The sequence below is a fragment of the Thunnus thynnus genome, chromosome 1, assembly GCF_963924715.1.
Source record: "Thunnus thynnus chromosome 1, fThuThy2.1, whole genome shotgun sequence".
NCBI classification, from domain to species: Eukaryota; Metazoa; Chordata; class Actinopteri; order Scombriformes; family Scombridae; genus Thunnus; species Thunnus thynnus.
The window spans coordinates 35030387-35038299 of record NC_089517.1 but is presented as its reverse complement, the minus strand read 5'-3'; positions in this window follow the sequence as shown (position 1 = coordinate 35038299).

Genomic DNA, 7913 nt, shown 5'->3' with positions numbered 1-7913 from the left:
TTTCTAGAACTTCATAGGCAGTATTATGTCACTATTTTGCCATTGTATTTTTGGTAATAAAGACGGAGAAATAAACAGCTGCTTTTTGTCTTTTTTTGATTTTTGCATTTAAAATATTTTACCGAGAAAATCTGAATTTAATAGTTTTGTTTTATTTGACGTGTAAATGCTTTTTCACATCTTTAGAATCAGAAACATATTTATTGAGCAAGTATTTTGACACATTTGTATGTGCAAAAGAATTTTCCATCGATTTAGCATTGCAACAGAACTAGAGATGTCATCTTCATTCCACACTTTCTTCTTCCATGTCAAAACCTGGTGCCATCATTACCCACAATGCAACTGGACCACCAGCAGTCAGGTCGAAGACTTGGGTGTGTTAGGCCAGTAGCGGCTAATGTAGCCTTGAGTCGATAGCCTCCAGCAGAGATGAGGACCGGGCTAAAGAGATCTAGTAAACTCACTTCTGTCTAACTCCACACCCCCAGATTGTTTTCATTTTCAAACTTGTAGTCTTCAGCCCCAACCAAGGCTGACTCAAGCGAGTCACTTGAGACAATTATTTTCACTGCAGTAGCACTCCCCAAGATCTGTAAACAGACTTTGAGTTGAAGTATGATGGCTTGTGGAAAGGAACAGGGATGTGCAGTCTATAACTTAAGTATCAACACCACCAATACTCAAGTCTTGTTTTGAGTATTGATACTAACGCAAAAGAAAAAAAAATGGACATGCTTCAACTTGGATCAGGTTGAAAGAAAAGAAAACAGAAGAAAAGGCTAATATTTGGCAAATCACTATTCAGAAGTAGCCTAATAATTATGCATTCACTTTTATAATCATGACATTAACTCTACCCTACTGTACGTGATAGTACATCAGCTGCTTTTAATAATTGGCTATAAATAATTAGAATTGGTATAGAGATCTGTGATTCTTGTACTGTTTTGATATCAGATTGGAGCTTGATTGAGATTCTGTCCAGAATGAAATCTAGAGAGAACATTTTCTTATGTCTGGTTGCTTCAGCCTTCAATAACTTAAATATTAGATGATTCTGGAAAACCCCAGTACAGTACAGTACCAGATTTGTGGGAAAAGGTACAGTAAAAATTTTTTTATATCCATCCATATTTTATGTACATATTTAAAATTCTCACTTTCTACACTATCTGGGACCATGTGAGAGGTGTTTCTCTATATTTCTCTGCCGAAGTACAAAGTTCAAGGCTAAAACATCACATTGCACATGATATTGTTCTCTAAAAACTTACAGAACTTTTTCTAAATAGATGTGAGGTTGTTAGGTTCTATGCTTGGACACGTTTTAAAAGAAGAAACATCAATTCACCCACTTTCAGATCACTTTAAAACCTTCATTGCCTCACAAGCATGGATGGATTACTCAATGGGCCTATCAGGCAAAGGTCCAAGGGGTTAGGGCCTTTTTACGTGTCTGTGCCCAGCAGGGGCCCGTTGTGTTATAATCCATGCATGCCCTATTTTCTTCCATGCAACCCAGTTGTTCTTTGCCTGCTTCATCCCACCCCTGGGGGAAGCTCACACAGACAGCTTGGCCTCTGGCAGAGACACTGTGTGAGTTCTATTAACCCTTACAAGTTGCGAAGGCGTTGGGTTGAATGGTAATGGATGTGAACTCGTGTATCCTGCAGAAAACTGTTTCCAGACTTTTGAGCACCACCCTTTGAACTGAATTCATAAAAGATAAAAGATATGTAATGTGTTTCAGTGTAATGTTATAAAACTGTCTTTTACAAGTATAGTATGAGGGTGTAAGACTTGTTTCACCTTACTATTTGCAGAGGGAGCAAGGTTAGCTTTTGTCTTTTCACAAGGCCTTGCTGCTTTAATGGAAAACTTACTATTAAGGTAATCAAGAGAACACTATATTACACCATGTTGTTATGGTTAACATTTAATTAAATCTGTTGGACACATAGGGAAAAGAATTCAAATCCAGTTAAAGCAGAGCTTTTACGCACCTTCCTGAAAAGTAGTTAGAAATCAGTTGAAGCACACATCCCCTACTGTACTCAAAGCAAAGACAAATCTTTATATTCATGAAGTTTTTAATAATTTATTATGAAGCACAATAATTCAAGGTCTAGTGGTGCAGTGATAAGCCAAGCTAGTAACCCCCATTACTTCACACACATGCACAAACATACAGCACACACCCACATGCATATTCTCTCATTTTGAAAAGAAAAAATGCTTCTGTAATCCTTTCACTTTAACATGAAACTCTGACTGCACAAGCAGGGAAAAAACATCATTCCAGTCTATTCATTTCTTTACAGGATCAAGTTTTCTACCTAAGCCTTTTAAGGACCCACCATGAAAGTGGAGATCAAGGCAAAAAAAGAGAGAAATGAAATGAAGCAAAGAAATAAAGAGGGGAGACGACAGGGCGAGTAGCCGGATATATAGAGTCCAGAATCAATTCAAGGGACTCTCATAGCCGGTCTGCTTTTCAACTTGTTTAATGGTTAATTCCCTGATTTTCTTGCTCTATGAACCTTGTTTTTTGTTACAGTGAGTAAAAAAGGATGAGGATTTTCGATCCCATGCTGGATGAGGGAGTCCGATTGGGCACTCTGGGAGAGGCGAGGGTTATTGTTAATAGGCCATCTTCCCGCAGTCTCACTCCCTTGCTTAGGATGAGACTTAGAGAAATGAAAGGAGGGAGGAGTAAAAAAAAAGGACAGATTTGGAATGTGTGTATCTGTACCCACAAGAAAATGATCCAAGGAGCTAAAGGCCCATCCAAGAGAAGCAAAGGAAACATAAAAAGAGAGACAGCGAGGATGGCCATTAAACAATCTGTTTCCTTCTCCAATAATCCCTCCCTCCAACAAAAATCCTGCCAATTTATTTTCTTAAATCTCTTTGATAATCTTCAGGCCTTGCACATACAGACCGTCCTTTCCACTGCAATGCTCTGAGCCTTCTCCCACAAGTCTGGTTTGTTGTCTCGGGTGCTCGACAAAACATTACAGTTTGAGAGTGTTTTTGAGTGATTGATTTTTCTTGTGCAGTGGTTGGGGTTGTATATGAAAGAAAAGGCACATTTAAAGGATAATCCACAAAGGAAAATGGCAACAGTTTTCACAGGGACTATTTCTTTCATAGTAAGTACAAGAGTTCCAATGAAAACTGTCCACAGCAAGGACACTGTTTCCACAAAAACACACTCCTGTTGAACACTTTGGCTATTGAGACATTTTCCTCCTTGTATGATTCAGTCACTGATACCACATATATTAATCATCCATGTTTTGGTTTGGTTATGTCCAACAGTTGCACAATGACTTATTCCTACTGAGTCCTGCGGATTGCTTTTAATGCTTGGTTCATGATGTATTTTTATGTCAGCTGATGTGATCGTAGAGTGGAGACTTCACCTCCCAACTTATAAGGTAAACTAATAATGTATGACTGCTAATGCTGTTTACAGATGGATTTCAAATAGACAAATGGTTTGTACACTGTTCAGTAGTTATCACCAGGTAACTACTTGGTAAGTATCACAGAGTAAGTATCACTCTTTAATCAACCTTTTTTTCAATGTTTTAGAATGCTTGACTGATGAGGTAAAGCATAACATGTCCACCCTGTTATTCTTATTTATAGGGAAAACTGTTCATTTTTTTGTAATTTTGAAAATACAGTTAATAAACATGTTAAAAATCTTCCTTGGTTGTCACCAACTGCTAGTTTGTAGTGGTAAAGAGTATTAATGGCCATAAAATGTCCCCTGTTACCGTCCACCCTGTTACTGTTTTGCACAGTAACAGGGAGGATGTAAGAGGGCTAGATGAATAAGTGTTTCCAGCATGTGTTGGTATTTTATTAATTTATTATGCATTTATTTGTTATATACTTTTAAAAGATTTATTAAAATGGTATGCATGTATTTGTCAGAGAATGGCGCTGTTGTCTGCTGCAGAGAAGCAGCGGCACTACAGGGCACATCGGGATGCAGACCCTGAAAGAGGGCAGCAATACCTGAATAAAGAGAAGGTTCAGTGGACAAAGGACGGAGAAGCATGAAGAAAAAAGAAAGTGTCAGACCTCAGTGAAAGAGAGAAGAGAGCAGAGAGAAAGAAATGGTGGGAAAGGAGAAAAAGCTTAAGGGATAGTGCCAGAGCCAAGACAATGAGCACTCCTCCTCCAAGTCCAGACAATCCCCCAGAGCCAGAAAATGCCCCACAACCAGGACCCTTAAGGTTAGAAGAAAGTTGATGGTTAAATGCTTTGTGGATTAGGTAGAATCTGGGTTTGAATTATCTTAGATGATTTTGCCCTTACAGTGTGTGTGTGTGTGTGTGTCAGGACATGTGTTAATCATGTTGTGGGGACTCACCTTCTTTTTTGAGACAGAAAAAAAGTCCCCATAGTGTAAATCATTCAATTTTAGGGTGAAGACTTTGTTTAAGGTTAGGCTAAAAGAAAGGTTAAAATGACTAATATCCAATATAACATTGTGTAGCTTAATAAAGGGATGGTCTTACAACAACAGGTATAAAGCACAACTCACTTTAACTCACTATTGCATTCCTTCAAAAAAATAAGATCTATGAAAAATTTCGGTCTGGCTTTAGAGGTAGTCATAGTACCGAGACAGCACCTATAAAAGTAACAAATGATCTCAGAGTGAGTGCAGATAATAAAAATGTTTCAGTCCTTGTGCTTCTTGATCTAAGTGCTGCGTTCAACACAATCGACCATGAGATACTCTTACACAGACTGGAAAGTTTGATTGGGCTCTCTGGAACCACACTGAAGTGGTTCAAGACTTTTGCAATCGTGGTGTAAATTTTCATTGTTACGCAGATGACAACCAGTTATATTTATCTGTAGCGCCAGACGATAAAGATGCCCTAATTCCTTTGATAGATTGCCTCTCTAGCATTACACAGTGGATGAGTGGTAACTTCATTAAATTAAATAAAGATAAAACAGAAGTTCTTAAAATTGGCACAGATGCACAAAGAGAAGAACTTTCATGCAGGCTTGGAAATCTGGCTCTACAGATTAAACCAGAAGTAAAAAACTTGGGTGTTATCCTTGACTCCGAATTGAATTTCAACAGTCATGTCTACAACGTTACAAAGACAGCTTTTTATCATTTAAGAAACATTGCAAGAGTCAGACCCTACCTTACTTTGGAAGATGCCAAGAAACTCACTCATGCCTTTGTTTTTTCATGCTTAGATTATTGTAATGCACTTTATACCGTTTACCATATAAAACCATTGATCGGCTGCAACTCATTCAAAACTCAGCAGCAAGAATTTTAACCAAAACTGGGAAAAGGGAACATATTACACCAGTATAAGCGTCATTGCACTGGCTACCTGTAAAGTTGAGGATAGATTTTAAAATTCTTTTACTTGTTTTTAAAGCCCAAAAAGGTCTAGCACCTTCATACCTCTCAGATTGCTTGTTGGAGTATGTTCCAAACCGTTTGCTAAGGTCGCTTAATGCTGGCTTGTTAAATGTGCCACGAACAAAATGCAAAAAGTATGGTGAGGCAGCTTTTTGCAGCTATGCACCAAAGATCTGGAACAAACTCCTGCCACATATTAGACAAGCATCCTCTGTTGATATTTTCAAGAAGCAGCTCAAAACTTATTTTTATGATCTTGCTTTTAATTAACTCAATCTTTTATTTGCCTTTTACTGTTATCAGCTCTTTTTTTTACCACCTGTTTTATCTTTTTTCTCATGATTTTACCTCTTTTATCCTCTCACCTCTTTTTATCACTGTAGTTTTTTTTGTTTATTGTATTTATCTTTCTCTTTTCTTTTAATATTTTAAAATATCTTTTTTTTGCTTGTTTGTTTGTTTGTACCTCTTTCTGTAAAGCACTTTGAGCTGCATTTTATGTTATAAAAGGTGCTATATAAATAAAGTTTATTATTATGATTATTATTATTATTATTATTATTGCCCTAGAATAGTTGTATACAGAACCAACTATCTGTTAGAATGACTGTAAATTGTGACAACTTGCTTTCTGTGTTTTAGGCAATATGTTGTTGGACAGAGGAATGTCAGGCAGGGGAGAAAGAGGCTCCAAAATGAGATTGAACAACTGAATGCCTTGTTGAAGAGGGAAATGAGAAAAAAGAAAAATACAAGAGGAGGTGCCAGTGCATGGCAGCGGGGAAAAAATCGTCATTCTCTATAGTGGATGCACTGCTGCACAATCAAACAGTTAACAACACCATTAGGAGAATATTGTTATTGCAGGAATCAATAATTGAGGACATCACAAATAAATGCAAAAACACCCAGAAGGAACAGGAGAAACAAATGATTGCAAAAATAACAATTAGAAAAATTATAAAGAAATACAGGCTGCAGAAGGCTGCACAGGCGACTCTGAGCTTTTCAAAGAATCAAAGTCAAAGACCAGATGGAGGGCTCTTTGAAAGACAGAAAGAAAGGTGAGCAACAGATTACCTGCTGAATGCAAACAGAAAGTAAAGGCTTTCTTTTTAAGGAACGACGTCAGCCACATGACGAAAGCAAACTGCCACTCAGAAGAAGAAGAAAAAACATTTGCTAACCAACACAATGAAGAATCTGCACCAGAAGTTCCTTTCAGAAAATGAACATTAAGTCTCTTATTCTTGTTTCTGTACCTTAAAACCATTTTAGGTTCTGGTGCCCACAGAGGCTGATTGTGAAACCAGTGTCAGTGTAGAACTCATGAGAATTTACAGTTCATGGCCAACACCCTGTACAGCCAAGGTCTGTCAGCAACAAAAAACCTTGAGGAAATAGTAGATGCAACAATGTGCGATCTCCAAATGCAAACTGCACATATGTTGAGTGTAACAACTGCGTCTGCTCAACAATGCTAATAGCTCCTGAGAGGTAGCCCTTACCCAATGGTCTCTGTGAATGATGGAGAGGAGTCTGGGAAAAGGTCAACAATCATTGTGAGGAAAAATGTGATGACAACAGAGGATACACAAGTGACTGAGTGGTTAACACTTGTGTTGCTCTCTAAGTGTGTTTGACAGTTGGCTAAAGTGAAGTGATCTGTGACACGATGTTCTGCCCCGTGACATCACAGTAGTGAAGCAGAATATTGTTGATGTTATGATGTTAATATACAAAATGATGTTAATATACAAAACACAGTACATTTTTCTCAGTTATGTACTATATATCCTACACAGAAAGTGTACCAAAGTGAAATGCCCCAGATTAGCATCATTACAAAGATAAAATATGCAAAATACTGCTGTGTTTGACATCATATTAATGTTTCTTTGTGTTTACTTCAGTGTTACACCGTAATAAACACTTACTGCTCCAAAACAGGATAAGTAAGTGTTTTTTAGAGTAGCTTAAGACTTTTCCACAGCACAAATGCTCAGTGAACACAAAAAATAGTTTAGAGATTATAATGTTCAGTTTCTGTTCAATTACATTACATTCATTTAAGTAGGACAGGCTATATTAGTTGATTCTCAAATGTGCAATCATGGGTCCTATTGTATTTTGATAAATGTTACAGTATGGCACACACAACAGTTAGCATGTTTGTTTGTACATTAGCAAAGTTGGAAAATTATGAACTACATACACATACAGTCAAATTAAGCTGGTATTGTTTGTTTTCTACTTTGTCATTTACCTGATTTGTAAAATATATCAAGTGGATATCAGTCTGGTATTAATTTTGATTGAAAATGTCTGATAAGTTTAGAAGAAAAAACAGCTTTATCCATAATTGCCCCTAAAGATGGCAAGTTCATTGTGATATTCAGACCATGTACCTATCATAGACTGTTTAGCCGAAGCTGTTGCTGGATGTAAGTCCCTGCACTACCATCCCACCAGCCCTCTCCTCTTGTTTTTGTGTGCA